Source organism: Chiloscyllium punctatum, chromosome 20 (assembly GCF_047496795.1).
Source record: "Chiloscyllium punctatum isolate Juve2018m chromosome 20, sChiPun1.3, whole genome shotgun sequence".
Taxonomy (NCBI): Eukaryota; Metazoa; Chordata; class Chondrichthyes; order Orectolobiformes; family Hemiscylliidae; genus Chiloscyllium; species Chiloscyllium punctatum.
The window spans coordinates 23,110,667-23,122,952 of NC_092758.1; the positions used below are offsets into that span (position 1 = coordinate 23,110,667).

The following is a 12,286-nucleotide window of genomic DNA, read 5'->3' on the forward strand; positions in this document are numbered from 1 at the left end:
ATTACTTCTTTCAGAGCCTCCTAAACCACTTTTCTTCAGTTTGTGATTTATTTCAGTTCTTCCTTCCATTTCCTGATTGACATCCATTTATATGATGGTACTTGTACCCATTATAGTGAAGATTAATACTGAATAACTGCACAGTTACTTTCCAACTCCTCATTTTCCATTCTTAATTCTCCAGATTCATTTCCTGGAAGACCAAAGTTCATTTTGTTTTTTTTTTAAAGTTTCTATCGAAACTTTTACGATCTGCTTCTTACATTTCAAGCTAGCTTTTTCTTCTACTCAATTTGTTTCCCGCTTTGTTTTTTTGTAATATTCTGAACAAACTTCTGACCGAGCACCTGTCTAGGTTTGGCACTGTTGTTAATATTTTTATGAATCGCAGATTGTGTATCCTCCCATTATAATCCTCCTTTTTCCAGTACTGGCCCTGTGCTACATCAATGTGAATCCAATTCTTCCAAGCATTTCTCTGTTCTTATTTGACCGATTGTCATTGATGTACCAATCTGAATACGGAAGAAAGATGTTGGTGATTTTCCCATCGTTTCTTTTTTCAGTGTTGGTCTTTTCCAGTTACTGATGTTTAACATTAAATTGACACATAAATTGTCTCACAATACCACATGAACATAGATTTTCAAAGCAACCACAGTATGTCAAGTCCCACTTGCTTCACAATGGCGTCTCTGAACAGGTTCGGTCGAAGAAGAATCTAAACTAATGAATAACAATATCAAAGGTCTGTGCTGGGAGGGAATGAAAAAGCCACAAGAAGATGACAAAAATATGATAGCATTTTTCTCTCATTTCTGCTCGAGTTGAGAAACAAAGTGAGTGATGACTTTGGCATGGCTTGAAACTGAGTAAAGTATGTGATCAACCTGAGTTCTAGACCACCAGAAGTAGATGAGCAGTGCAAACAATGATCATGCTTTTGTTTTGTCTGGCTATAATATTTAATGATACAAGGAGAATCCCATGTGTTTGTGACATGGAGCAGGAAAGCTGGATCAGAGTTAAATAGAAGTCTGAAATGCATCCAAAAAAAGCCAATAAATCAAAATATTTGCTCATAATGTAAATTTTATTAACTCTTTGTCATTTCTTTCTTTTGTGCTGAGGAAAGTCCAGTTACATTTTATAATTATGCTCTGAGCCATCTTGTCCTTTTATGTTGCAGGCCAACTGATAAAAGGTCGGTGCTAGAAGAAAGAAAGAAGATTTTGATAATCAAAGATTGACCATTTTCCATGGTTTTATGCTTGAAGGAATATTCATCTTGCTTTCAGTGCTGAAGAACAAAAACACCTCACAGGTAAATGACTGCTTTAAATTAGCTGAGCCTATGTCACATTATTGATTAAGCATATTGACGGGTTTGAAGAGTTGGTCATTGTATTGCCTTGCTACAAACTAATGTGTAATTTTTCAACCTTGACTCGATAGTTTTTGCTTTTTGACGGAAATTCACTGCATCATTGTGGGTGTAGATTGTGTGGCTCAACATCACTCAGTGAATCAAAGGCAAGTGTTAGTTCAAGAAAGCCAGTGGTCTGTAGATATCGGATAGAGTTTGTTTCATAATGTCACTCCTGGAAAACTGTGTGACTTGGCCGTGAACTAATCAGCAATAAATGAAGGAAATCCTCATCAAATTTTTCTTGTGCCCTTCATCTGGATAATGCCTCTACTCTGAGCCAGATGGTCTGTCTTCAAATCCCACCTGTCCTGGAGGTGTGTTACAACATTTCTAAACAGATTGGTTAAAATATTTCATTTGTGTTTGATGCTGTTAGTTACATATAAGTGCTTCCGTGTTTGTATTAAAATGTGGCTTGAGCAACTAACTGTAAGTTAGTAAGGGATCCCTGTAAGTAGCATTGATGGGGGATGGTCCATCTTGCTGATTAATGTGTGGTCAGGTACAGAGATTAAGCAATTGACAGCATAATCTCCCCGAGTTGCCTCCTGCTGGTGAATATGTGTGGACTGACAGGATGAAACATCCACAATTTTTATTGCATTTGTATTTTAGTCCCAAAGGGTACCTATGCTGTTCAAGCCATGAGTACCACCCAACTCAATTTAGGGCCCTCGATCACTAACTTGGCAGAATAGAAGTTGGCACGAGCTCACAGCAAGCTGGAAAACCACTGTTCTTCCACACTGAGCTGCAAAAACTTGGCAAAAAAATCTTCAAGGCAAATGAAAGATTTCCTCTGTGTTGCAGAATGAAATTATAGATTTATTTTGGGGTTTGAGATTTACATGTAATGCACGAGGGAAATATTCCTTCTCTTTTTGGTTTGGCTACAGGCAGTTTAATGAGTTATCAAATCTGATGACATGAATTGCAACATAATTTCTCTTGTACAATGAAATCCCTGATTTTGGGTCTGATGATGGCACTGAAATACACAACAGAAAATATCAAGTTGCAGTTTCAATGTGTGGATTTGAACGTGGGAATAATGCATAATCTGTAAATATTGAGAAGAATTTGTAAAATATAATTTCCAGTAAGGTTTTGATAATTGATTAAAGACCTGACCATTGGGAGTTTCCAACTCAGATATTTTATAGGTTCCGTATGGAGCAGAAGTTTCAAATCTGCCTTAATGTTGTAAGTTTATCTGAAGTACCTGTCATTCAGTAGGAGGCCATTTAAATGCTCTGCACTATTCAGGATTGTGGCCCCTCAGAGATTACAATTTGTGTTGAATTACAGAGTTTTCATTGCATGTTACGATAGTGCAGTCCAGAAAAGGGTCATTGATCCATCTCTTTGAGCTTTTTCAAGGAGCACTCCTTATTCTGACTCCATGTGTGTCCAATTTCTTCTTCAGATTTATCTGCTAGCTCCCTTTGAAGCCTATAATTTGCAGACTGAAAGCCCAATGAAACCAAGGTTAAAATCGGGCTGAAATGATCTAGTTTGCAGCCAGCACAACATGAAAGTTTCTACCAGTCTGATCAGCTGGATTTGCACTTTGTCCCACAGGTGAGACCATAATACAGTGTGTATTATAACAAGGAAAGCTCTTCAACAAAGATTTGAACATAAACTGATTATTTAGAGCACTGTTTGTCCCTTCTTAGAAAAATTAAAATACTGTACTCATCTATTTAGTTTGCCCTCAAAGGATGTGTATTTGTGTACTCCTCGCATAATGGGAAGAGATTCTGGATAAGATTTACAGGAAGAGAGTCAAGATTAGAGTGGTGCTGGAAAAGTACAGCAAGTTAGGCAGCATCCGAGGAGCAGGGAAATCAATGTCTCGGGCAGGAGCCCTTCCTCAGGAATCGGGAATCTGAGGAGGAGGAGAGTCAACGTTTCGAGTGTAAACTCTTCGTTACATTCTTGATGAAAAGCTTATGCTTGAAACATCGACTCTCCTGCTCCTCAGATCCAGATTTACTCCTGCTTCTCTTGTCCAGATTTACAAGAAGATGACTTGAATAATACTACTCTTGTGGCTTTTATTAATCAGATGGGTTAAAGGACCAGGAGAAACATATGGATTGAAATTTGTAGGAAACATGGTAGTTTCAAAAAAATCCCAGTAGAAAGTGAGGACTGCAGATGCTGGAGATCAAGTCAAAACATGTGGTGCTGGAAAGGCACAGCTGGTCAGGCAGCATCCAAGGAGCAGGAGAGTCAAGGTTTTGAGCATAAGCCCTTCGTCAAGAATGTGATGAAGGGCTTATGCTCGAAACATCGAATCTCCTGGTCCTCAGATGTTCCCTGACCAGTGATGCTTTTCCAAAACCACATTTTTTGATGCAAGAAAAGATCACAGCAATGTCATGGAACTGCATACCTTGCCAAACATTTCAGAAGGCCATTCATATAATTTGTTTCTTTTGTTTCCTGCCTGGCAGCTCTCTGGGTTAAGAAGCTAACCAGCCATCAGGTGATACAACCAATAATAGACCAGAGCCATGGGGCTATTGACGGTGAACACTGACAAAATGTGAGGGAGCTACATACTGCAGACAGCAGATAGGCAATTAAAGCAGGGGTTTGCAAGAGGTTTGAGCTGACCTTATGACACTAGAGTTATACAACACTAATTTCAAATGGGAGCTGGGTGGGTTCTTCTCACAGCCCCCATTGACAGTGGTTGATAGAAGGATTAAATACAATTCATCACATTGGTCACAATGATTTCCTAGAATTGACTGGTTTGCTTTCTGGGAACAAGGCAAAGTTCTTTTTTTTTCCCCCAAAATTGATGTAGTGCTTTTAGTTCTCTTAGGGTTGAATGTTGCCAGAAATTTCAGCTGAGTGGCAAATTTGGAATTTTTATGGAGGACTTCTCTTTGTGAGCTCCAGCAAGTCTTCTCACACAATTCTCTGCTATTCACCTCACGGTGAATGCACTACACCCTTACAACACCATGCTTGCACTATCTTGTGCTTGCCAGTGGCAAAAGTACTCACTGCTGCCAGGACGTTTTGGAATTTGTGCCAGCAGTGGTATATTTACATCCCATCTACACGCCAGATCAAACACTGCAAACTAGGAACTGCCATTCTCAGTGTACTGATGCACAATTCTCTAGGATATAGCAGGTACCTTGATTTTGCTGATAGGAACCTGAAGGTCCTGCAGATGGTGTGATAATCCTCATAATCCATCACATAGCTTTGTCATGTATTTTGTTTTCTGGAACAAAGCATTCAAAGCTAAAGCAGCATTCTCTGTCTGTACTGAGCTGTCCCCCTGACGTGACCTCCCTGAGGAGGAGGCAACTTAAGTCCCTCATCGGATCCAGATGAAGCAAGTGTTGCACTGAAAATATAATGGACACCATGTGTGGTGTTCTGACTGCCACCTCTGAACAGAGTATAGCACTGTTGCCCCTCTCTTATCTGTGCAACTTTCCATGGACTGTGAGCAACTGTGGATCTCCTACATTTTCACCACATCATAAGGATGCCTTTGCTGCAAACTTTGCTTTGAAAGACTTCACCACAACTGCTGGAGATTGATGTTGATCCTATTCCAGGCACGCGGAATCTTTCCCATTGGATCCAGCTATAGAAAATGCTGTTGACTCTGTGGCAACTATACTTAGAGCTTCCGCAGGAGTGGGAGATCTGCCATGAAGATGTGGTGAAGCTGGCACATGCCCAATGCCAATCTCCATGGATGAAAATGCTGGTAGCTCCAGCCAATTAAGCTTTCCTTAAGATCTCAGGGACACTGGCCACAATGGAGGCATGGGGGGAGCCAGTGACAATCTGGAGCTGCCTATCCACTCAGAGATACATGTCAAGAATTGTTGCCATCTAGTTACTTTCCATTGCCTGAGAAAATAGAAAACTGCATATAATTGTGGTGACATTTGGTAGTTCTGGTTGTGCATGCAAATCGGCCTCTTACTCCTCATTGGTGAAATTCTCATCCAACCATTAAAATCTTAGGTGAAAAGCTGGATGTTTGTTCTCAATATTCCCAATTTCTCCACATCTTACTAATTGATTTGCCATTATCCACGTCATTCTGGTGTGGGAGGATACCACATTTGATTTTTCTTTCCCTTTTTGCATACAGAGCACGCTGGGAATGCAGTTTTTGATGGTGATGTATGTAGGTTACAGGCATGTAGGTGGAGGGCTGAATAGACAAGCTATTTCTGTATATTGAAGCAACACTATGTTTCCATTTAAACATTCACTACTTTGCTAGAAACATTCTTTCTTCTGAATGATGCTTCATCCTAACAGGCTTTTGTAAATCTGTGCAGCAGTAATTTATTTTGGCATAAGACCCAAACTTGTAGCAGTCTGTTACACTGCAGCAGATTTATCCTCTGCTGTTACTTCCTTTCTCTACCTATCCTTTTTATGTTCAATCAACCATTGGTCATTGTTTAAATTACCCATTTACTCTTGATACTATACATACGAGCTTTGTCTAGTTGGACTGTCTCTTTGAGATGGTTCAGCAAATTCTGGTGTTGAAATTAAACTGATATGTAGCAAATGTATCCAATAAATTGTAAATTATATAACCATCCCTTCATATAAGTGTTCTCCAACTATGTTTCATGAGCAATCCTCTGAGACATGTCCAAGTATAAATTGGTCTGCTGTCACTCGACAACATCATCTGCAAAATATTTTGACAGTCTTGGGATTTTGAATAAACAAATTGCTTCATAAAGTAGGGCCAAGCATCTCAAAGGATGTTTTTGATATATTCAGAAATAAGGGAGGAAGGAGGAAGGGGGTAACAAGTTCTTTTGAGATACACGTTGTTAAATTGCTTGTATTTAGCAGTAAACCTCCTGAAGATGATGATACCGCCATTCAGAAATGGTGATCCTCTTGCAATGGAACCAGTAGTTCAGCAATGAGAGGGTGAAATTAGTCTACACCATAACAATGCAAAGCAAGTGCATGGAGGAGCAAAGAGCCGTTGCACCAATTTGTATTCTCTATTGACTTAGAAATGATTGTCAAGATTTTTAAGTTCAGAGCAGGTAAAGTTGAGAGTGAGACTAGCAATAAAGTCTTGAAACAATGATTCTATTAACTTGCATGGAAGGATGATTGAGTGTCATGAAAATCCAGCTGTCAATTCACCATCGGCTGATTTTAAAATGATGGCATCAATCAATTCCACTTCCTTAGTGTTTTACCATATAATTTTGGAGATGGAAGCATCATCTGTGGAATCAGTAAATTGTGAATGAATGGGATGAGCTGGAATTTAACCTCCTTCCTTCCCATATTAATACTATGTTCTGGATTATGAAGATACGTGTGTACAGGTTCAGCTGCTCAATTTGAAGGAGATTGCTGATACTGTGCAGAAAAAGGTATTTATTCAGCAGCGTGGTTTTCCCATGACTCAGCTACGGTTGTTAGTGTAAAATCAATAAGCCCCTATGTGCACAGCTATCCTGTGTCAAATTATAGATGCTCAGCAGCATTTGGGAGAGAGAGGGGAATGGAAATTTTGAGGAAAGTTGAACCCATGGGTCTGCAATTGTTGACAGGCAGGTGGAGAATTTCTGCTCGAGGACTGAATCATCCATAACTAACTCTACTATTTCCCCTGATAGCTTCTATCTTTATTTTTCACCGTTGCTCTACTTGGAGTAGTGAGCAATGCAGTAAGGATTTAATCTGGAATTGTGTTTAAGCTGCATGCTTAGGTTTGTCTGTTCCACATCAGTCTTCGTGACGTGTGTAATCTTAGAAAGATACATTTGGGTCAGGTGCACTTCCTTACTGGTTAATGCTTTGTTGGTCTGTCCAAAAGAACAGATTTTGTACAATCCATTGCTCACAGTAACCTGAGTTTTAGGCATTCAATGATCAGTCATGAGAAGAGAGGATGAAAATTAGCTGACTCCTGATGAAAGCGGACTCACGTGCCAAGGAGGGAAAAAAAAGCAAGTGCTTTTCTCAGCATTTGCTGTTATCACAGGTTCACCTTTGCACAGCTACTGACCATTTTCAAATATGACAAATTGAGAATAATGGATGGCTGGGTGGGAGCTGAAGCACTTAAATTAAAACAAGAATTCTGCAGGTTTTTTTGAATGGCAGTAATTGCGGAAAGTACAATAAATGAGCAGTATAAACAGACAGCACAATAGAATGTGGCAGACAGTTCTAAGCTGCAATCTAATTGTGGGGTTCAGTTCTTTCACATATTTTCAGCATGTGAAAATATAAACATACAAATTTGGAACAGGATTGGCCACTTAGCTGCGTGAGTCTGCTTTGCCTTTCAGTATGGTCATTTAGTAACCTTATTATTCCATATTCCTGTCCACTTACTATATCTTTCACCTGCTTACTTATCAGGAATCCATCTATATCCATCTAACAAGTTTTCAAAGATTCTGCTTCCACTCAGTCTCTGTGAAATAAAATTTCCTCTTCTGTTGCTGACCCCTTATTTTGAAACAATGACCCCTAGTTCTAGATTATCCACAGAGGAAACATCTTTCAGTATCAACCCAATCAAGGTCCCTCAGGATGTAATATGTTTAATCAAGGTACCGCTTCTAAATACCAGAGGATATTCTTACAACATTTTCTCACAAGACAACCAATTTCAAATATTAGTCAAATAAATATTCTCTAAATGCTGCCAAAGCACTCACATACTTCCTTAGTTGAGGGGACCAGTACTGTACACAGTACTGCAGATGTGATCTCACCAATGGTCTATTGGCAGGATCTTACAGAGAGTGATGACTTCGTTACAGAGAGTGGTGAACTTGGCCCAGACAATCACAAAGGCCAACCTCCCATCGAGAGAATCCATCTACCAGGCCCGCTGTCAAGGAAAGGCTGTCAGTATTCTCAAAGATCCATCCCACCCTGGCAATGTTTTTCGAAAACCTCTACCATCGGGGAGAAGGTACAGAAGCCTGAACACACGCACCAGCAGGTTTCGAATACTAACTGGACTCACAAACTCTGAACGTTCGCCTGTACCTGTGTTTTTGTTTTTGCCGCTGTTTACCTATTATTTAATTATCTATGCCACTTAACTCTGTGACCTGCCTGTATTGCTCGCAAGACAAAGCTTTTCACTGTGCCTCGGTACACGTAACAATAAATTCAATTCAATTTCATTCAATTCAATCTTATTGAGTCCCAAGAATCATGTGCTATACTGAGGTTTGTTGCAGGATTGCATGTGAAGTCCAGTAAAGGCTATAGAGTCATAGGGAATAGAGTTGTACAGCATGGAAATAGATCCTGAGGTCCAACTGTTCCATGCTGACCAGATACCCAAAATAAATCTGGTCCCATTTGCCACTCTTTTACCCATATCTCTGTAAACCCTTCATACTCATGTATCCATCCAGACACTTTTTAAATGTTGTAATTGTACCAGCCTCCACCACTGCCTCTGGCAACTTGTTCTGTACACTGACCACCTTCTGGATAAAAAGAAGTTGCCCCATCAGTCCCTTTTATTGATGTTAGAAGCATCTCATTGCATCTTGTATGCATTTGATGCTAGGTGTTGACGTTGACGTTGTCAATGATACATTGTCAATTGGGGTGATTATTACTCATAAAATGCCTTATTGATGGCACAACCCACATTATTAATGTTCAGCTTCCAACTTACTAAATGTGCCAAACAAGCTGGACATCTAGAATTTGCAGATTGAAACTAGAACGGGTACCTGGCGATTTCAGCTTGCCACTTCTTCCAAAGGATCTCCATGTTGGAGATTGAGTGGCAATATCTCAGGCACACTCCATGGATACTGGCAACATGCACTCCATATCCACAGACATTGGCAACCATCATGTGTTGATCTCTAAAAACCAGTTTGGTACATTTTCATTTTTCTTACAGGGCACTTCTGCATTTCAATACTTCACCAAAGGCTGCACAGATAATAATTATTGTGATGTTACAGCGAGAGCACTATGACTCAGAGACACGCAACCAGCTCATGGACTAGACCAGGCTGCATCTCCAAACTGGTTCATGTGCTGCCATAATGCTGACTCACTCTGAGCTGATCTGGAATTACCAAGATTACCAGGCTTGCAGAAGTGCTGATTTGTAGTGCCATTCAGCGCAGATACAATTGAAGGAAGTTTGTCAGGTTGTCGGCAGTCTTCAGTCAAATGAAAGGAGAAAGCCCTTGCTAAAGGACTCCTGTCACATGAAGTCCAGAACAGCCTCTAATAGCACAATCTAAGGATTTGTGCAACATTATTACCGGTGCTTCCACTATCTTAGAGTTACTTTATTTAATATTTGAGCATGCAACTCATCAATTCTGGAGCAATTATTAGCATTTAGCTCCATTAGTTTCCTGAGTGCATTTTCTCTAATCATAGTCATTGCATCTATTTCCTCCCTCTCCCTTTTGGCTGTAGTTTAATTAATATTCTTGGAATGTTAATGTCCTCTCTCATGAAAACTATTGCAAAATATTCATTTAATTCCTCTGCCATTTTCTGGCTGCCCATGATGATTTTCCTTATGCCATTTCCCTAAGGGACATATTTTCATGTCAGTATCTCTCTTCAAGTTTATGTGCTTAAAGAAGCTCTTGCTGTCATTTTGATAGCATTTGTGGTTTACTCATCATTTATTTTCTTCCTGTTTTTTGGTTGTCTACAGCTGGCTTTTCAAAATTCCCCAATCATCTAACCTTTGCCACATTGTATGTTTTTTTTACTTCAATTTGATCCTGTCCTTACCTTCCATGGTTAACTATCACTAAATTATCAATACAATATTTTAAAAGAGATGGGGAGAAAATTAATCACAAAAATGAAGTGCATTCAGTCAGCCTTTCCAATAAGAATATAGTTGCTTAGCATTTTTGACACAATTGCATTTACGTTGCTCTTGTTATGACTTCAGAATGGGCCAAAGCACTTTACAAGCAATGATATACTTTAGAAATATAGTCACTGTTGTAGGAACTGCAGTAATCAAATTCCCTGCAGCAAATCCACACAAATTCCAGACAACAAAAATAGAAATTGCTGGAAAGGCTCAGCAGGTCTGGCAGCATCTGTGGAGAGAAACATTTCAGGTTCAGTGACCTCTGCTCAGAGCCATTCTGAGGAATTTCAGTTTTTGCTTCTGATTTCCAGCAGTTCTTTTGGTTTTTGTTTAAATTCCATATAAGCTGGTTTCTTTCTGGAATGTTAGTTGCGAGATAGATTATGGCCAGGACACTGCACTAAATCAATTCATGCCATAGGCTCTTTAATGACCACTTGAGAGGGAAGAGTTTGATTAGAACGTACTGTTTATTGAATAAATCCTTTTAACTTCTTGTTTCTTTTTTTAAACTCTGCTTCCACTGAATATTTACTAAAAATTAACGTAGCCTGTCAAAAGCATAAGATGCAAACTCTGAAATGAACTGATGTCATGCTGTAAGGCAATGCTTTTAAACACTTCTTCAAGGTTAACCTGGAATTAGAATGGAATACTGAAAAGCTGCAAATATTGACTCCCTCGCAAGGACTATGTATTCCAATACTCACACACAATGTTCCAAAGGAAGCCAATTCTATTTTTGCAGGCACCATTTTAGATTTTACAGCAATGAATATAATGAGGGAAATTTTAATCTGCTTCTGAAGAAAGGTCATTGATCTCAAACATGACCTGTTTGTCTCTTGACAGATTTTACAAGACTGCCTTTATATTTTCAGCATTTCTGTTGCTGCTGAAATTTAAACCAAAATTGTCTTGTGGGTAACAGATGGGATTGAATGGAATGCTGAACTTACATCCTGCCAATATTATTTTTCATTGAATTGAGTGTGTAACTGGCATTACAGCCATTTCACACCAGTTTTCTGCCAGGTAACAGTGCCCCCATTGTGCGCAAAGTCAACAATTCAAAAGTCTAAAGGCAGCTAGACATAAAGTAATCATCAGAGAACTTCTGGAGAATCACAGTTTGAAAGGTTATGTTACACACCCATTCGTTTGAAAAAAAAAATGAGGAGTTTCTGCACGCAGATTGATACTATTGACATATAATCACACTTACTTTCAGTGGTTCAATAAAGTGCTGAGTTAAGAATTGTGTAAATGCTATTGTGCAAAAGAATTTTTCAGATTCTCTGTATATATACCACTGCTTTTGTAAGAATTTTTGAAATGTACCAAGTTATATACCAAGTGCTATTGAGGAGAAATGAAAATATTTCTTCAACATTAATAGATAACTACTAGTTGATATGGTCATGAGTTGAGTTTATACTTGGTTCGTTAATGAAAAGTCCAACGTTTTTTCTCCAATGCAGTGCTCTCATTCGACGATTGAAAAATATGCATTTTATGAGGACCAAGTTTTAGAAGTTATTGTTTCACCTTTGGGAGTTGGCATCAAACTCATTCAGAATGATGGGCTGAAAGTTTCTTTTCTGCTGTCATGGCATCATCTGAAACGAGTTTGTATCAGTCTGAACCCAGTTCTTAGTGGTGCAGAACCATAACACAAAAATAATATGATGTGACACAACCTGGCAGCTTCAGTCAAAGAGCCTGGTGTGGGGAAGTGTCAGACTTGTGCAATCGTGTGTGCTCTTTCAAGGCTGATATTTATTGGAGCAAAGCAAAGAGAACTTTATAGTCAACTTATGCCCGATTCTGACAGGGAATATATCCTATTTCCCAACACTAGCATGCCTCATCTTAAACAGTACCAAAATGCACTTTGAGAAAGATTTTCTGGAAAGCAAATTAGATTTTATGTCCAACAAAGTGAGAAAATTCAGTGATGTGGAATAAATATTTCTAAT

The 12,286-nt window shown here is 39.1% G+C and overlaps 1 protein-coding gene across 3 annotated transcripts in view; it reads left to right on the forward strand.

The window, feature by feature from the left end:
* Nucleotides 1-12,286, forward strand: part of tenm2a (teneurin transmembrane protein 2a) — a 2,790,214-nt gene that overhangs the window by 1,073,748 nt on the left and 1,704,180 nt on the right. For all 3 annotated transcript variants that reach the window (XM_072590496.1, XM_072590497.1, XM_072590504.1), the window contains one exon: nt 1,190-1,324. The gene's annotated coding sequence lies outside the window, so the exon portion shown is untranslated. The remainder of the gene's footprint in view (nt 1-1,189; nt 1,325-12,286) is intronic.